Consider the following 20,193-nt stretch of genomic DNA (forward strand, 5'->3'; position numbering starts at 1 on the left):
AGATAAGACTTTCCCTGAAAGTACAGTACTATCTACAGTGGTTGTTAATGAAAAACTTTTAGTCCTCAGACTCTTCTAAACATGCTAAGGATCCAGCTCTGATCTTAGGACCTGCATTTGCATATATTGACTAAGGTGAAGTGCGTTCCACATGACTCCAGGGATGCATTCCTTTTGTGATGTTTTGCTTCTGTGCCAGTGTACAGGACAGGCTGGATGGATGGGCCCAGGCCAATTGTATGAGGTTCAACAAGGCCAAGTAACGGGTCCTGCACTTGGGTCACAACAACCCCATGCAATGCTACAGGCTTGGGGAGGAGTGGCTGGAAAGCTGCGCAGCGGAAAAGGACCTGGGGGTTTTGTTTGACAGCCGGCTGAATATGAGCCAGCAGTGTGCCCAGGTGGCCAAGAAGGCCAACGCCATCCTGGCCTGTATCAGAAACAGTGTGCCCAGCAGGAGTAGGGAGGTGATCGTGCCCCTGTACTCGGCGGTGAGGCCGCACCTCTAATACTGTGTTCAGTTTTGGGCCCCTCACTCCAAGAAGGACATTGAGGTGCTGGAGCTTGTCCAGAGAAGGGCAACGAAGCTGGTGAGGGGTCTGGAGCACAAGTCTTATGAGGAGCTCAGTCTGGAGAAGAGGAGGCTGAGGGGAGACCTTATCGCTCTCTACCATCACCTGAAAGGGGGTTGCAGAGAGGTGGGTGCTGGTCTCTTCTCCCTAGTGACTAGCGACAGGACAAGAGAGGAAATGACCTCCAGTTGTGCCAGGGGAGGTTCAGGCTGGATATTAGGAAAAGTTCCTTTACTGAGAAGTGGTGGAACACTGGAACAAACTGCCCAGGGAAGTGGAAGTGCCCAGGGAACACCTCCATCACTGGAAGTGTTCAAGGAACTGTGGATGAGGCATTGTGGGACATGGTTTAATGGGCATGATGGTGTTGGTTGATGGTTGGACTTGATGATCTCACAGGTCTTTTCCAACCTTAGTGATTCTGTGATTCTGTGTAAGTGGAGGACTACTTCTAGTCCAAAGCCTTTTATTGAGAATTTGTGTAATTCCAGAAGTGCGCTTAGATGAGAACTAAAGTCATTGTTCTCAGAATGCACAAATGTGGTAAATAGATAACAAGCAATTTTTTGCTTTTGTGACTATATAGATGTAACTGTTTCATTGTACCAGGTAGTTGAATTTTCTGTGGGTACAAATGAATTTTCTATTTGTACATATGCAAATTAATATGATTTTGTTAAACATCTAAATGCCTGGCAAAGTGAGGGATCATGCCATCCACTGGTCCGGGGTCTGAACATGAATGAAATAGTTGATTTAAGTCTTTCTGCTGCTTACACTGAAGCAGATATATGGTATGTTGCTTTAATATGTCTTTCCCCGTACTGTGCTGATTTTTGTCACCAGGCCTCTCCAGTTCAGGGGCCAAAGTGGAGGAGTGTGGAGGAAGGTGATATCACTTACCCAGTTCCCAACTTTGGAAAAGCTTGGGACTTTTTCCTTCAGAAGTATGAGAAGGAAGTAATAGATCCCAGAGCTAGTCCTAGATACTTGCATCATTCTCCAACTACACTCTGTAGCTGAGCATCCTTAAGGATGTGTAAAATTAGATTTCCTGTTGTCTGAGTACCAGCAATTGTCATCACATACTGTCTTCCATATAAACAGTAATTTCTGATGCAGGGCTGAATGTTCTAAAAAAAGCCCTGCAAATCTATACACTGGCCCTCAGCAGGAATCCCAAACGACCCACTCCTGGAAAATCCAAGTTGAAATAATCATCATTTTCTCCATGTCACTTCTACAGATAAAAATCCCCAGAAGTGATGCTTAGTTTCTGAAGAAAAGAAAAAACAGTGAAGAAGGAAGGAAGGGGTTCACTCATAAGTGCAACCTCGGCTTCCAAAGGTGCATGACAAAGGCAGCAAAGTGTGCAGTGTGAGTGTGCCAGTGAATGATATTGATGCAGTAGTCCAGAGAGTGTTTAGCCTGAAATGTGGAAAGAACTAACGCTGGCATGTGCAACAAGAAAAAGGTAGCTCCTCTAAAACCATAGCAGTGAACAGCACTGAGATAGCTGGAGGACCTGCTGCGTTGTGCTGTGGTCACCTGGTTCTGGTTTGTTTTTTCCAACTAGTGCAAGTGGTAGTTTGTGGTAGGTACTTCTGACTCTCTGTGCTTCTGGCTGTTTAATGTAGTTTTATATTTTGCCCTGTTGTCTATTTCCAGAAATGATTATTTAATACAGAATCTGAGAATTATGATACAGTGCCTATCATGTGGGAAGGTCAAAGCACGTTCATAACGGGACATTTTACAGGTCTTCTCTTGTTTAGAGTGAGAATTGAGTCACAAAGAAGTTCAATGACTTGTACCAAATATTTCAGTTTCTCACTGGTTGCTGGCACTGAAATCCAGATCTTCTAAGTCATGGTCAGACTGTCTTGCTGATTGTCAAAGATTGGTCTATAACGTGTACTCACTAGTCATGCAATGCTCTGCCAAAACAATGTAAAATGGGAAGCACAGTCGCTGGAACCTTGTTTTTTCCTGACAGTTATGCCTCCCTCCCAACAGTAACTCTCTCAGTCCTACTAAAACACATTGTCGTCTTACCAAGTACTTCCTCTGCAGGTACCTAGCACCCTCCAGCTGGACTAGGTGGAGGACTGATGTGCTGGACTAGGTGCACTGCCAGCAATCCTGAGTAGCAAGGATTGTAGTATAGCATCACCAGTCAACCAATATTCTTGGGATTTTTTTCAAACATAGTAATCTTTGATAAGAGTTGCCATTACTTAAGGACAAAGTCATGAAACTGCAGCTAGCAGGGCTCTGAAGGACAGTAATTACACAGAGCAAAGAGGACAATGCAGCTAGTGATTTTTCTCCTTTGGGATCTTCTTCCAGCATACAGTAGAGCAAGGAGCTGAACGCAAATTCTTTTACTTCAAGTCAGCACAATAGCTGCTGCAAGTCCACCATAATAAAACAACGTGGTATGTCAACATGGCAGAACACACCACCACTTCTTAGCCAAGCCAGCTGGGATAGTGTCAGTGCCCTTGGTGCATTCCCCTCTCTCCTGGGGGTTAAGCTGCTTAATTAGATAATGCAACTTAGATAATGCAGACATCTAGCTTTGAGGCACTTCTGGCCTCAATGCCTGCTGGCCTTACAACGAAAAGCTGGAAGAAGCCAGGTGCTTCCCACCCTGCAACCATCTCTTGGGAGCTGCATTTAAGCTGAGGCTCTTGTACTTGGTCCCTGCCTGAGCTATGTTGCAGCCACACTTACGTCTGGCCATGTACCCTTCTTGATCCTGACCTAGGGACTTGGCTTCCTGGCTTGACCTCCGACCTGCCTCACTACCACCACAGCCTTGTCTGGTGACCTGGACTGCTAACCTGCCTTGCTTGTCCTTTTAGGGCATTGTGGGACAGCCCCCTTCTCAGTAAGCTGCTCCCCTTGCCTGCCTGCCTGTCACCCTGAGCTCCTGGCTCACTTTCCCCCTCAGAGCAAAGCCTGCCCTTGCTGCTCCCCAGCACACAGCCCCATTGCGCAGCTCAAGTTACGTGTCTACGTTGCTTCTGATTCCAGTGCTGGGCTGGTCAGAGCTTGTTTAGGTGTCTCTGCACGCCACTGCTCTTCATTGAGCAAGCAAACCAGTTCTCTTCGAGCTTGCTTAGGGACCTCCAACACAGTGGTTGCACTGTGTAAAACGGCCCTTACTAGTCTCCCATCTCTTTCAAAATACTATGATCACATTCTTTACCACTTCCAACAGTGCACCATATTTACATACTATGTTGATGACACCAAAAAAGTGCCTAAACCGAAAAGAGTACATTTTGACTACAGCTGGATGAATGCCATGATTCCTTGAGGCACCTTAGATCATTGCACAGTATTTATACTGTGTCACGCCCTGTGATGTAAAGTAATTTTTCTTTAACAGAGCTTTACTAGAACAGGTATGTGGGAGGGAGGAGTGCTGGCAGCCAAGCTAACCGTCAGGAGTGCAACCCAGGCATTGCCTTTGGAAGGCACATGTGTGGCTTACACCCACTAAGTTTTACATAACCTAAATTAGGGTGGATCACTGGGTACTCATTTGCTCATGCAGCTGCCAGAAAGTGTTCCTTTCATCTAAAGAAGCCAGAGGCTGCAAGAATTCAGTGCCTCAAAGTAGGCCTTTTCAGCATAACCCAAAGCAAATCATTAAGTACTTCATTATGTAGAAGACTCTACTTATTCCTTTGTATAAATGGATTTTTTTCTTCTGTCTAATTGTATCATATATTTCCATGGTATTAGAAAAGCTTTGGGGCTATAGATGCTAAAAGATGATGAAACTCCTCTTAGAACAGAGATGATTAAAACAGGGGTACTGGAGAAGCTTGTAATAGCTCCCCATCCCTGACTTTTCTCATGCAACATTTCAGAATCCCAAAGAGATTTTAGGGAATTTTTCTGACATTTCTAAAGTGTTATATTTCACAAGTAGAAATTGCTGCTACAGAAAGTGATGGAAGCACGGTTCCGCTTTTGATTGGGAGTAAAATGACTAACAAAGATGTTCCAACAACACCCATATTGGTCCTAGCCTCAACTGAATGCCTCCTTCTTTCTGTTGCTGTCTAGCACTTTTCTGTAATACCTTTCCTTTTGTTAACATTTCACACTAGACTGCTTGTCTACAAAGGAGATATAAATACATTTTTCATTTTCCAGCTAAAAGCAGAATATGATAATTACCTTTTCACAGAATCATAAAATCATTAAGTTTGGAAAAGACCTGTAAGATCATCAAGTCCGTGAACTAACACCACCATGCCCATTAAATCATGTCCCACAATGCTTCATCCACACATTCCTTGAACACCTCCAGGGATGGTGACTCCACCACCTCCCTGGACAGCCTGTTCCTATGTCTGACAAACCCTTCAGTAAAGAAATTTTTTCTAATATCCAGTCTGAACCTCCCCTGACGCAACTTGAGGCCATTTCCTCTTGTCCTGTCACTAGTCCCTTGGGAGAAGGGAACAGCACCCACCTCTCTAAAACCTTCTGTCAGGTAGTTATAGAGAGCAATAAGGTCTCCCCTCAGCCTCCTCTTCTCCAGGCTAAACAACCCCAGCTCCCTCAGCCGCTTCTCATAAGACTTGTGTTCCAGACCCCTCACCAGCTTCGTCGCCCTTCTCTGGACACGCTCCAGCACCTCAATGTCCTTCTTGTAGTGAGGGGCCCAAAACTGAACACAGGATTCGAGGTGCAGCCTCACCAGCACCGAGTACAGGAGCATATCTGTATCTGTCTGTTCTTCTGTTACTAATGAGACAACGAGTTTCCATTTCTCACTAGTTATTTGCAAGACAGTCTAATCAAGATGGTCCTCAGGATAAAAAGTCTTCTTGCTACAACTTGATTCACCCTACTTCTCTTGAAAGTGGAGGTTTTTTTACTGTTTAACTATCATTTAAGACGCTTCCAAGTTCTGTTTTCTCAGAATTTTTTTTCATAAGCTGTTATAGGATGAACGAATACTTATAACACTCCTATATAGAGTCTTTTTCTGTGTTTCCAACATCTGATGCTTAGGATGTTGTTGGCTCTGTAGATAGTGAAATGTCTTGCAACGTTAAAGGTTTGGAATTGCAAGGGCAACAGTTGACTCAAAGACTGTGTTTCTTCCATGTATCAGTTAAGATGAGCCACGTAGCTTGAAGAGTCAGTTACCGATTGGGATTTTGAGCTCACGAAGCCACAGATTCTTGATGGGATTGGTGATACGTGTATGGCTCCACATATGGCTTGTTATTTGCAGTTTTCTCTTAGGGCATATCACAAAAAGTCTGATCCCAAAACAAACTAAACAAAACCTGAAATGTGGTTGCTGTTTAGTATTTAATGGCCTGCTACACCAATCGTGTCTAGTATTTTTTGGTAAGGAATCTCAAATGGTGGTTTCAGTGGTTAGAGACTGAGGTAACAGACAGACACAGAGGAGCAGTGAACCTTGCATTTGGCAAAGTAGCAATATAATTAACAGTATGTAAGTAAGGAATAATTACAAAGCATTTGGAGTGCATTCTATACAGTAAACTTGTCAAGAAGGTTGTTAAATGAACATTATGCTCACTTTGAGAAGGAAAAACTAAGATGCTTATTAAAAATGGAAAGAGATGGACTGTCAAGAAGAGAATATGGAGGGCCAGCCATGCTAAAGCCATGACATTTTCAAGACCTGCAGTAGGATGTCTACATATCATAAAGAAGTATGAATGCAAATATCCATTGAGCTGAGAGGTAATACAAACCTGAGCATAGTGAAATAATCTGTATAAGCCTCAGAAAACCTTCAGGGTTTTTTGCAGCTCCTGATGGAGTTCATAGAGGCAGGCCTCAGTGCAAGCAAGGTTTCTCAGATGAAGAAAATGTACTGTTCTTCTCAAAAGGTGGAGAAAGTCAAATAAGACCTGATCACATAACCTAGTCATCTGGTCAGGAAAGGTTGCTTCCTGCTAAAGTGGAAAATAAAGGGATACTTCTTAATACAAAAATATCCTCCAATAGCCTCTGGCATATCTCTGGGATACACTGATGTCTTCATGAGAACAAGCTGCAGTTTCCATAGTACCTAGAAACAACATTTAAGTAACGATTTAAGAAGTAATTTCCAGCCATGGAACCTTTTACAACATGTAACATCGCTGGGGCTGAAATGAAGACAGTCCATGATGCTGGTCAATTATCATAAGGTCCATGCTTGAAACTTCTCTCAGTGATACCTGCCACCTGCCTTCCCTTTAACAACAAGAAAGAGGTATTTATTCACAAAATTTGGATTTTACTGTTTGACTGTCAACTTTGTGATCTTAACTGTATTGTTTGGTGTTAAGCTGCTAAACTATGTAGCAGAGCAGAAAGATTGCTCTAACGCACTGACTTTGCATAAAGACAATTAAAAAAAGGATGGTGAGACAGAAAGTAAGCAAGCATTTTATCCTACCTGTATGGAAACTATATCTGCAGAAACTGCAGCTGGCTTACTCAGGTCCTGCAGGATTTAATGGGATTGTGTTATGGAGTCATATATAACTACTGACTTTAATGTTACTGTATGCTAGTTCAGATATGCTGGCTAGTGTGAAAAGTGCCATTATCCATACTCTGGTAGCTGCCAAGCTCTGTATGGGGTAGGAAAAATAAGTCTGTGTTAGCCTAAATCAAGCATGCATAAATAGCATGTTCTATCCTCAGAACATCTTTAGGCATCCAAAATTATTAGTATTTATTTAAAAAAAAAAAGAAAAAAGCAACATTTCAGATTCCCTCATAATTTGTTCCAAGCATCTCAGTTCCAGAAAGGATTACTATTTTAACTGTGACAGATGTTTACAGAACATTACTAAATAGGTTCAGATTAAGGCAACAATTTCTTAAAATTGTGGACAAATTAAGGAATATATGTTTGGACATTTGAATGGATCTGCGCTAATTATTATTTGCTGAGTGTGTGTCCCAAGTACAGTAAATTCTTGTTTCCCCTTTTTAAAACTTCATGCCTCAACAAAGGATAAAAACTTCCATTGTCAGCTTTTTCTTAAAAAAGAAGTAGGAAGTTCTGTGATTAAAGGAACATGAGTGTATGTGTGAGAAGGAGGAAATGAAAGTTTCAGAAGCAAAGAGCTGACAGCAGGTATTTACCCAAACCCTTTGTGTGACCTCCAGAGAGATCCCAGCAAACAACATGCAACGTCTCACTGCTGTGGCCTACAAATTTCAGGAATATTTAGTCGCTGCAATGTGATCTCAGAGAAAAAGTTATAGTATGCTTTCCCTTGAAAGCCCCTTCTGTATTCCTCTCCCACCAGCTACTCTATCTTGCAACATAAAGATGGGACATGCATGTAACACAGACACAAGGCAAAACATCTGCAAGCTCTGTTGTCTGTCACTTAACCACTATGTCATGATAAGCCAACCAGTCAAGAGGAAAAACTTACATCAGGGGGGAGTAAGGTACTTGCTTCAGCTGGCGGGGTCCGCAAGAGTCACCTACTCTGTACTCACTCCAATCCTGTGCATTTTGGGTATCCAGAAGTGTATCTTCTGGAAAACCAACAGGATATGATCCAGCAGGCGTCAAGAAATGATGAGTCTTCCACTTTCCATGACAGTTTGATCTAGGAGAGAAGATCAAACAAGAATGAAAGGCTGAAAACTCTATAGAGCCGACAGACATCTTTTTTTGATCAGGCAGATCGACCATTGCAATAAAAAGTTCTTAAAAAGATTTTATGTTTTCTCCCCTGTTGTCTTCGTTACCAAGTATGGTTTCTGCTTAGCAATTGTTGGTACTGTCAGCCCTGTCACCTGTACTGGGGAATCAAAGGGCACGGGCAGCCTGGACGCTTTTATGCATGTCAGGATCTTGCTTTTTCAATCAGCGACTGAAGGATGTATTGTTAGGCCATGTCCCATTCCTGATGCATGGTTTCAAATCCAGTTCCTCCCTTCAGTTCCTGATCCTTGGCTACTTTCTCAAGGCAATTCTCCATACTTCTCTAGAGGTAGATTTTAAAAAAGCTGTCTGTGATCTGAGATATACTGAAACTATCAAATGGAGTAGTTCATTTCACTCATAACCCACACCTTATTGCTCTGCTTCCTAGCCAAGTTTATTAGTTTGGGCTCAGTGCAGCCCTGATAGCAGTTATGTGATTCCCAGTTTGGAGTTAGTCTGTGCCCAGCAAGCTTGGAGTACAGAAGGAGCTCACTCATGTCAGCCTACACCATTCCATGGAGACATACTTAGAGTGTTATCAGGTCAACTTCAAGGCTTCCTCTTGACTAAGGTACAATGAGTATGCAAGCACTGTGAAGCATTTTTCCAGCCCTTGACCATTTATGTTGTGGGCTTCTGTACCACCTTCCATTTTTCATAATTGTTGGAAGACAGGCACATGTGATGCATGTATGTGATGTTCCATCGGTGCTCTTCTGCATGCCCCTGGTTAGTCCTTAGTTTCCATGTTTGTAGGTTATGTTAGACCTTCTTGTCCCAGCACGCCCTATGAATTCATGCTAAATTTGCTGACAATGACCGTGGCTCGTAAGGCCTTTTTAATCATGGCCATTTTCCGTGATCAGGATGTTTATTCTGTAGCTACGGCACACATTCTTTATTCCCAACTGTGTAACTTTTCACTGCAATAAAACATTTGATTTCCTTAGGCCTGCATACCACTATAACAATCAAGACCACTCAGAAGCCTTTGTATGCTTGTATCTTCTAAAGGATCATCTGTGGCGAAAATCTTCTATAACTACATTTCTCATCCCCCTATGGAAGTTTGCAAGATTGACTGAAGTTTCCAATTGGGAAGTATGTCCATCATGATCACCCAGGTTCCCCTGTTTCCAGCCCCCACTGCTACATGGGTGGGCAAGGCACTGGGCTGAGGCCGGGTCGTTAATTGAACTTTTAAATGTAAGCAACTCAAGAGCTGCTAACTGTGTTAACAAACCAAGCTGCCTGGACATTCAGCATATACTAAGGTTCTCGCTGGCTACAAAACTGGCCTAATTTTGGAGGGGAAAAAGCAGTTGCAAGTCACACAGAAGGTCAGATGAAATTGTGAAAGGATGTGCTGAATATTCCACAAAAAAAGGCCAAGCCCATTCACTTGCCTTAATTCATTTGGCCATCTGTCCTAACCATTTTCTGACTGTGATACAAGAGAGAGCTTTTTCCTGATTTCTCCAACCGCCTTTTGCAAAAGGATTGTAAAGCTTCAGTCAATTAGCCTGGCTATGTTGCCATTGCTGTAACTGGAGGAGGTTTAAAAATTAAACAGCTGTCATACCCAGACCCATCATAAAAATAAAGCTGATTATAGTATGGGCTTACACTGGGCAGAGGGTAACTATCATCTTCTTAATTACAAGTTTTAAGGACTTTCTGTCTCTCAGATCTAGCATGTTCTGTCTATGTAAGGGAAGAAACGCCAACACTGTGAAGTATTACCCTGCTGCATCTTATCAGGGAGGGGAGAAATTTGATTTTAAAAGGAAAACCCACAAAACTTCTGGCAGATATTTAAACTACTTTGTTGTTGTTGTTGTTGAATTTTACCTTTCCTTTAGTGCATGATATTGAAGGACCCAAATTTATCCCCAGGGGAAATTTAGTCATCTATTCCAACAGGAACAGGATGGTACCCTTATTATTCCTACCTCAGATAACAAACTGCCTCTGGGGGAGGGGTTCCTTTGTTGTTGCTGAGTTACTTTTTTAACATGTTTATTACCCTTGGAATTTAAGACCTAAGCCTATAATCTCCAAAGCAAAGCGGCGATTGTCACCCTAAGCAAAGGAGGTGCTGTAATGCTGTTGTTCAGTATTATGCAAGCTGCTGAGTGCTGTGCTGTGCAGAATGCTTCCGTCTCCTCCGGACATCAACTTCTATGAGATGCAGTTTTTCTAAATGATGCCAGGTGTTGTACGGTAAACCCAGGAGAGTAGAGGAGCCAAATCAAATTCTTGGTGTGGCTCTTCACACATGTGCACGTTGCTCTAGGCAGACACCTTCTACCGGTGAAAATGTGGCCCTAACCATGGGTGGATTTAAATCATTCATTGACCTTGAGTCTTCTATCAAACTTTCTACTTTGGCCTTCGAGTGCTGTATAAAGTCAGTGTCCCCAGTCGATGGTGTGTTTTCCTAACAGTTAACTCTTGCCTAAATCGGAGGTATTTAGGCCACAGGGGATTGATGAGCTAGCCAAGTACAGAACTGCAAACTGGTTTCAGCTGCAATGCTGAAGTAAATGTGGCAATCAGGAAAAAAAGCATGGAAAGACAAGGGCGACATCGACAAGACCAGACAGCTTTAAGAGGGTTGCTCTGCATCCTGCACGCTCCTAGCGCTGCGCTTCACGGTGGAGGCCCGGCTGAAATGCTGGCTGTTGTGCCAAAGGCAGTGCAGGGGAAGCAACAGGTGGGACATGTTAGAGAAACCCAATAAACAGGCGGAGTGTCAGGGAGGAACCGTAGAAAGGGCACAGTGGAGGCACAGGAAGCGAAAGCCCTGTAAGCAGCAGCCCTGTCCCGCCGCTGCTAGCCGTCGGCATCTGTCCTGCACACATGAAAGTGCTGCACAGTGTTTGGTGCAGAGACATCAAACCTCCTGCGCGCAAAGGGATGAACATGTGAAAGACGGCTGGTGGGGCCTGGTGAAGTTTCCAGAAGAAGGCACGTGGCTGAGTCTGCCTCAAGTTTTCCATTTACGCCAACCTGAAAGATGAGGACTTGGGTTTGATTTGTACTGATTAAAGTCAGGCTCTAATTTTTACATAATTTGTATATAGAAAGTAATTGCATTTTTGTTATCTTTTCCAGATATAGTTTTAGCTGCTTTGCCAGAGTGAACATAAACAACGTTTCCTTCTGAAAATCTTAGGGAGTTAAAACTTATCTAGAGAATCTTATACTGATTTCCTGCATTTAGCAGTTTTAATATTACTGATCTACAGTATGAGTCAAAGACTCTTTTACTTTTCAATTAAAGCAGTCAGCTAACTTCAGACATTGATTTTCAAAATGAATACTTAATTGACCTCCTAATTCTGCATTTGTGGAAGAGTCACAAAGTGTGTATTTCTGATTAGGGAATTCACGTCGGCGGTGAATCAAATTCTCCACTAGATGGTAATGTTGTTTCAGATGATTTGTGTTGAAAGGAGCTTCTCTGCCAACAACTCCAAAAGGAAGTGGAATCCATGAGATTTGTCCAAGAAGTGATCTTTGGATGATTTGGGGGAGAAAAAAGTTTCCATTTATTAGAAAATAATTTTTTGTTTGAAAAGGTTTTGATGAACGCTTTGTATATGCTGTAATTATTAGGATCGTGGAAGTCTTAGTTCATGAAACAACTCTGAAAATGTCTAAAAACAATTGGCAGAGATGCAGAAGGCAAGCAGAACGATCTCTGCTTTATGCTCTTACCTGATAATCATCGTTGTTGCTGAGTGACTCAAAATCCTTCAGTTGTTTCTAGCCACAGTTTTGCTGGGAAGTAGAAAAATACTATTTCCCTCCTTTATGGCAATGGAGACAGAGAAGCAAAAGGCTATTTCTGCAACGGTACTAGAAGGCCTCACTAGCTCCATCAGTGCAGCCCTTGGGGTAAATAGCAGCTGTGCTCCTCTTCACCTGCCTCCTGGGGCTTGGTAGGGCCAGGCTGGCATATTGAGATGAAGCATGAACCGCAGCGTACACACCCTGCAGCCAGTCACACCCGTACTTGCAGGTCTCTACCAGCTCTGTGCAGAGCTGGTATGCAGAGCTGGTGTGCAGTGCTGGTGGTGCTGGGCAGTGATACTGGAGAGCATCTCTGCCGTGTGGTTTCTAGTAATATTAGTCCACTGCAGTAGAAATCAGGGAACAAGCCCCTTACTATTCACAGTGAATGTGGGCTGCAGAATTGGGACCGAAGGGTGGCCTTTATCACAGAAACGTAATTTACCTTTATTTGCATTCGGCAAAACACAACCATTATGAAATGCAAAAAGGCCAACGTGCCCCACAAGGAGAAACACGGTTCCTTTATGTGCTACAAGAAAACAGCTGCAGGCTTGCTCCTAAGCAATATCTCAGGCCAGTGCAGCTCTGGAAAATGTTTTAATAAGTCTTTAAATAGCACGTAGCATTAAAGCTAAATATCATTCCCACCTTAGATCTTGATCTAAGGTTTCCAGCTTCTGCACTAAGATTTAGCATGAAATTCAGTGGACTCTCTCACATTAAATTTACCTTAGTGTGCTGACAGATCTAAACTACAGCATTGCAAACACTAACCTAAAATTAGCTCACTTTGTTTCTTAAAGGTGGTCCACTGATGTTACAAAGTCAAAGCAGAATTACGCTGTTTGCAAACAATAACATGCTCCCCACTAGCATTGGCTGAGACCATCATCACTTAACTTACATCAGGTAAGAGAGTCCCTGTCAACACTGGATCCTCTGATCACATGAGAGTCAATTACATATACTTTAAAGTTCATCTCTGCTAGTTTTATTTTTAGTAATAAAGAAAAGTTCGAAAAAAGACTTTTCACCTTTCACTTGGAACAAGAGAGTAAGAGAGATACCACCAGGAAAAACTCAATAGAAGTTTGTTTTAAAGTAATGATTCCTGATTGTGGTAGTTCTTCCATGGGATTCCATTAATTGTTATTAAGGGATTATTCAAGCCTTGGCTACAGAGATGGTTATGGCTGTAGATGCAGTTATGGAAAGGAACAGTTTGGACTGAGAGAGGCAAATTAACACTTCTGCTTCAAGTTTGCATTAGTTTCCTTATTCTGTACTCCTTGCACGCTTCAGCCCTATGGAAACATGTATAACTGTCATTTTCGCTTTAAGTCAGAGACACAGAGGTTTAGCCCACTCTCAAGGGCACATCTCAAGATGTGAGATTAATCTCACACTCAGGGAAGTCTTTGCAGGCCCTTCTGAGGGCGCTTGCCCATTGCCCATTGCTGCACCCCTGCCTTATCTAGAGAGGCAAAATTTACAATGAGAGGTAATAGTTTTAATCAGAGCTAACACATCTGATGACCTTTTGGGCTCAGATTGTATTCAACTGTCCAGGTAGGGAGCTGCAAAATTGGAACTGAATGAAGGTTGGACACACTTGCACTTACCACATGCATACCACATTAGTTACCCTGGATGCTTTTGCTGACCTACCCATCAAAGACACCTTCTCGTGGCTGTATCTGTTTCAATCCCTAGCAAGCATACCAGCCAGAAGAACCTTAGTTAAAAAAGGCAAATGTGTTGTTAGTTCTAAAGATGCTAAACGGTGCTGTGTCAGCCAAAACTGCCACTGGTTTCCGCTGGAGTATGGTCTCAGCAAGGAGTAAGTGCGGGATTGAAGGTTAAAGACCAGCTCTACCTGAGAAGAAGGATGAGTTCATCCTGGTCATCCAGTCTTCTGTTACCACACTAAGACTCGGAGACTGCAGCATATTTTTGTGACAGTCTTCTGTCACAAACAGCTGCTCTGATACTTCACAATATAATTAAAATAAACATTATGTTATTATGACCTTTAAGACCATTGTGGGCCTCTAGCTATGTGGAGAGCTAGTTTCTTCATATTGCAAATCATCTGAACACAGAAAGAAAGCGGCTTTTCTGATGCTCTTTGCAGAACAAACTTTTAGAAAAACCTCTGGGCAGCCTATCTTCTACCTACAAAACAAATTTCTGTCCATAGTCAGTGTCAGCCTGGCAACCCGCGGGGCCCACTCAACGTTACACAACGCAAGTGACTGCCAGCCTGACTGTCAGCAGAGCAACCTCAATGTGCTTTTCCCAGGGAAATCATGCAAGAGACCTGGAAAACCTCTTTTTTCTTGCTGTTTCCTAATTTGCACCTGCTAGTTCTGAGAGGTCAGAACATGTCAGATGTCCTCACCAGATTGTCTGATTGTCCTCCCAGAGGTGAGGACAATACTTGACCCCACAATTTTGTTGTGAGCCGGGTTGGAGGGGCAGAACCTGTTTCACGTCGCTGACAAGTGGCACTGCTGTTGGGTCACCGGTGAGTTCATATACACGCCGTGCCTCCTAGGTAACTCGCCATTGCCCAGGCCACACAGCCAGCTAAGAAAAAGATGGATGCATATGAGTTGTCTTAGAGCTGATTTTTACTGGAAAATTAATTCATGACTTAATCAATGTAGTGAATAAAAAAAGTCTGTTTTGGTGATATTTTTCCTTTTATTAAGAAAAAGATCTGAACAGTGTAGATGTTTTTGTTTAAGTTGAAATGTATCAGATGTTTGTGTGGTATTGCACTCTTATTACTCTCACAATCTTGCAATATTATGAAATCTAATTTAATACTGGGTGTTGTAATTTGGCAATCTAGAAAAATCTTACCCAGAAAAGATTTCACTATTTCCATTTATCATCCTAAATTAAAATCCCGGCAATTTTACGGCTCTCTGTTAGAAAAGAGCTAGTTAGAAAGCATTATTCCATTTCTCTGCTCCTCTACAGAGCTTTTAATCTTCAGATTTCAAGTACTTTAGAGATGACATCCCATTTTCTCCCTCTTTATAAGCACTGTAGTGGAAACATAATGAGTTTAAATAGCCCTGTTTGGGCTAACCCTGCTCTGCAAAAGCAGAGGCACAAGGGAGACAGATGTTGGAGAGCCCTTAGCCCCTCTCTGCTGCTCCAACCCCTAAATAGCCCTGCCTTCCCTGGATATAAACTCCTAGTCAAAGTGCAGAGCACAGTGGCACTGAGCCAGGAGAGAGAAGCTGAACTGTAGTAGCAGAAAGTATTGGGTTGGGGATGGTGGTGCTAAGACATATGAATAAGCAGCAATCTGCACGCAACCATAGTCTTTAAAAAGTACTTTTTGCTTTTGACTATACATTAGATGTCTAAACTCTACGCTCGAAATGGAGCATGATTAAACATCTATCTTAACCTTTAGAAAGCTGAAATATTTAGCCATTCTTCCAAGAGTGGGCCCTAAAATTAAATTACCCCAGATCTGTATTGCTGCTATATCTGCACTGTAGTCAACGCTTATTTTTAGCAAAAGGTGATTAACTTCCTTTGTCCAAATTAATGTATTTCTAAAAAAGACCCAACCCCAAGGACCCTGAGGCTAATGTTTTTTCCCATGCAACAAGAGAAATACATGCAGCACCGGTGAGCGGAGAGAGGCAGGGCAGGGCACCCCTGGACAGCAAACACCCCTTGCCTGGTGCAGGGGCCACTGCTCCCTGCGGGGGACGTGTGAGAAGGGCAGGGCCAGGGCAACGGGCGGCGGGAGCCCAGCTTCCCCAGCAGTGCCCGGCAAAATTCTCCAGCTTCACCTTTGGTGTGAGCAGGGGTGGCAGACCCAAAGGAGAGCAACGCTGTTAATGCCAGAGGGGGGCCTTGGGAAAAGCATCAACATGTGAGAGCTGCTGAGCACCACTGAGACGTGACTTAAATTGGTTTAAACAGTCCAGTCTCCTAGATTATTCGCCTGTGTTGCTGCCTGTGCATCCTGGAGGGACACCACCTTGGAACACAGCACACACAGGCTGAACAGGTGACAGGATTCGCCCTGTCCATAACTTTCTGTGCAGAGCAAAGCGCATGGTGGGGTGGAGTGGAAAACACCTCTGGAAAAGGCAAACCACTAGAGCTGAACTTGCTCTGATGAGGACACATGTGGCGAGATGCTGTGCTGCATCGGTACAAGGAACCATGCAGAGTCCAGGGAGAGGATGACAAGAACAAAATTTCTTGGGCTGTTCATGGGATTGGAAAAGGAACTGTGGCCTAACAGACCCTCATGGCTTGACTTCCCACAGACTAACCGCCTGTTTCTGGAGACTTTGCATCCGGAGCAGAGCTCTGTGCTCCTGCTCTGCATTGCTATCCGTACCTAAACCAGCATGGGGGTGTCTGCTTGAGTTCCCATTGGTGTGTGAGACAGATAGATAGGTACATCCCAAGTCTCCACAGGTCACTGGAGCAGCACAGCTGGCCAGCTGCAAGCTGCACCCCAGTGCAACCCATTTCTACAAAAGTTGCTGAAAAACTGCTCCCTCAGTTCCTTATGCCCTGCACATCCTTGCTTGACCTGATTTGAGCCTCTTCAGCAAGCTCTGCACTAGGTAAAAGAGATGAAGATGAGCTGAATAACTCACCTGCAGCATCTGTGTGCTGTGAAATGTGAGCAGCACTGAGGGAAGAAACCTTGTACAGGTAAAAGGTGGGCTAATGAAGCAGGACAGCACTACTGAAATCGGTATAGGTGGTTGCGGCAAACCTCCTGCAGCAGATCTGGAAGTGGCTAAACCATGTATGTGATGTGCTCCAAGTTGACTTTTTGATGTCATTAGGTACCAGTCAGTAAGGCTATGAGTAAATACCAATGCTGATTAGGAAAACAAATGCATAAAATTGATGTCCAGAGATTTTAAGGAAAAAGATACTTATAATGGAACAGGTACTCTCTCGCTGATCTTTTTAAACCTAATACCCACAATAGGCAGGAAGCATTAGAGCAAAAGCAGGATTTCCTCCTAGTAAATTCAGTTTCCCTCTTTTAGTCTAATTACATTGTACTAAGTGATGTCCTTTTTTAAAGTTACAGACTGAGAAGTTAAATAAAAGAAAGAAAAGCAAAAGAACAGGCAATTTCACATTGCCTTTGGCATGTGAAAAAGTGCAGCCAGAAGTGGCTCGTGGATAGGCTGTCTTCGGGCTGTGTACAACTTGTACCAGTGCCTGGGCTGTCCTTACTGCACTCCCTCATAGCAGCTGGTGCACAATGAGTTTGGATTACTCTCCATGCAGGCTTATTTGTACCTACTAATGAAAATCAAGCCTAAAAGATAGTGTTTCTTCAGCTATGTCTTCCTAATTTAGCCATTGCCAACTGCTGATCCCACTGTGGATTTCACCTCACTCTAGTTGTCTGATTGCACTGCACTCTAAATTTCTCTTTTTTTTTTCTCTGCAGAGCTTCCTGTTCATCTAGATAAATGTTATTTGCTGATGATCTTTCTCTAATATTTTAGTTGTAGGATCTAGAAAGTTTTTGTCACCAAAAATCTGCAAATTAAATAGAATGGGGTTTTTTTTGCTCCACTCTCACCTTTATGTTTAGAGCAGTGACAAACATAGCCTTTAAAATTACTCTTCCAGAGGTTTTTTTTCTAGAAATACTGGCTCGTGCAAGGTGCCACGGGGAGAGGGGCAAAGGGAACAGGGGGCTGAGGCAGAAAAGGCTCAGTTCTTAGGGAAAGCACCACACAGGACACCCTAAGCCAGCTGTAGAAGGTGCAGTAGGGCAGGCTGAAGTTTTGGGAGGTTTGCGCTGTGAATCAGGCCACTGTGACCCACCGGCAGGTGTGGCTGGTGTTTATGGGAGCAGCGCCTTTTCTACTGGGAGCACCAGCAGAATGCAAATGTGGAAAAATTGGCAGGAAGGGTGTGCTGGGGGCAAAGCCAAGAAATCACATCCGCCCCGGAGCTGCGTGCCGTGGGCCAAGCGTCAGAAATTGTCCCGGAGGGTCAGGCAGCCCCAGCAGCTCTGCATTGCTTCATGCGATAGGCAGTCACTTGGCAACAGGCCGCATCCCACTCACAACAGCGGCACGTTCCCGCGCCCTCTCCTATGGCCAGGGCGAGGGTCATGGGGAGGGAGGCAGCCTTTGAGGGAGAGGAGGCTGCGGCTCGCCCCGGGCTGCGGCAGGTACTGAAATCGGACTGTAAAGGTCACCCGGTAGCTTCTTGAATATGTCATAGAAACCAGGCTGGCAAAGGGCACACGCACAGCAGCGGAAGACCTTGAACCCTTGTGCAAATTTACCAGGGGATATGGAAAAGCAAACACGGAGGAGCCCAGCGAGAGCTGTGGTGGTTAGAGCTGCTTCTGAATAGCAGTTTTTAACCACGGTTGGTCATGAATTTTGCAACCACATGCTTTTCATCAGATACTCCCTGCTCTGATCAGGCTTGAGAATTTTTCACTAGGATGTGTACATATTGAACAAATCTTTTCCCCTTTTCTTTTTTTTCTTTTCTTTATCCTTTCTTTTTCTTCACTTTTCTTTTAAGAAGGAGAGGGAAAGAGGAGTGCTCGTAAGGACAAAACAGGCTATTTGGTCATAACATCTCGTTAGTCCCTTTCCTGCCAGCAGCCAGCGGTGGGGTGATTAGAGCCCTCCTCTGGGATGAGGAAGGAGCCCAAGTCTGGATACACCCCCTGCCAGCTCCAGGCCAAAGGAACAACACTCGCTGTTTTCCCTCCCGAGTGTTTTCTCTGTTGGGGAGCGATAAGGAATGTGTTTTTCAATGGTTTCTGTGAAAGCTCCTATGCTTGTTATAGCAAATTGTTCATTTTACAGAAATAATTGCTCCTTTTTAAATTAAGAGTTCCCCTCACCTTGGGGCAGGTGGAACAAATGGCTGGCTTGCTAGCCCAGAGAGAAGGGCAATCAGTGCTGAACACCTCACACCAGGCTCTTGGCTGGTGGGGCATCTCTTGGTTTCTGCAAAGTCCTTCAAAAGGTCTGGGGCTTCTTCCAAATCAGGATAGGAAAGACTTTGAAATTTTGTAGTTTTGTGGGATGAGGAAACTATTTTCCACCAGACACTGTTGCTCAGAAAATATGTTAGGAAGCAGCCAAGGAAACTGGGAGAACAGCGAAGTCTTCATGTGTCAAGCTTACTTTTAGTGGGGTCAAGGAATGGTTGCGTTTACTTCACTTCAGGGCTTTTAATGTTATGCCTGCCTTACTGTGTGAGTTTATAATAGAGCAAGAGTTCCCTGAAGCATTTTCAACTAAAAAAACCCTGTGATTCCAAAAATTGAGCTGAAGGATATTTCTCTTTGAGACTGGGTTGGGAATCATTGGCACCTTGAGCTTAGAACAGAAGGGGATAGATAGTCTAACTATCTGTGTGCAATTCTGAGGTAAGATAACTGTACATCTTACGGAAACATGTTTTAATGATGATGTGTTTAAAGGCAAAAAAGTTTGTATAAACTAATATTTGTGTCACTGCTAGTCTGTTGCAACTAATTTACTGGCAAAGCTTCTTGAGGCAGAAACTGTCAATAAGTCATGAGTGAAGTCACTGGCAATTAAAGATGAGTGAATATTAGGGTAACTCAGAACTGTATTTGGAGACAGCATTGAGGAATTTGTGTTCTTATCCATGTATGTTAGGAACTTTGTGAAGTATTTTGATACATCATTACCATCTTTTTTGTTGGTATTTTGGTAGTTCCGGTCTCAGGTGAACTCAGAGGTGGGAAGCTTAGCAAAAATATTCTTTAAGATTTTTTACTTCTCTGCTTTCAATATTGAGAATAATTTTCACTTCAGTTTAGCTTGAGTTGACTGTTACTTTTACTCAGAAGAGTTTACACTTTTTGAAAGGGTAGACAGTAAAAATTTGTTTATGACACCATTAATTAATTAGTAATTCAGTGTGTGCATTATTTATTTTGTACATTATAATTGTCTCTTTGGCTTAGGTATTCCCCATTTGTTGGCTGATGCCTGTCTCTGAGTTTCTAAATGTCAATAATTCCAAATCTGTCTAGTTCCAATAGCCTGTATGATAAAAGATTCTGGT

This window comes from Gavia stellata, chromosome 5 (assembly GCF_030936135.1).
Source record: "Gavia stellata isolate bGavSte3 chromosome 5, bGavSte3.hap2, whole genome shotgun sequence".
NCBI lineage: Eukaryota > Metazoa > Chordata > Aves > Gaviiformes > Gaviidae > Gavia > Gavia stellata.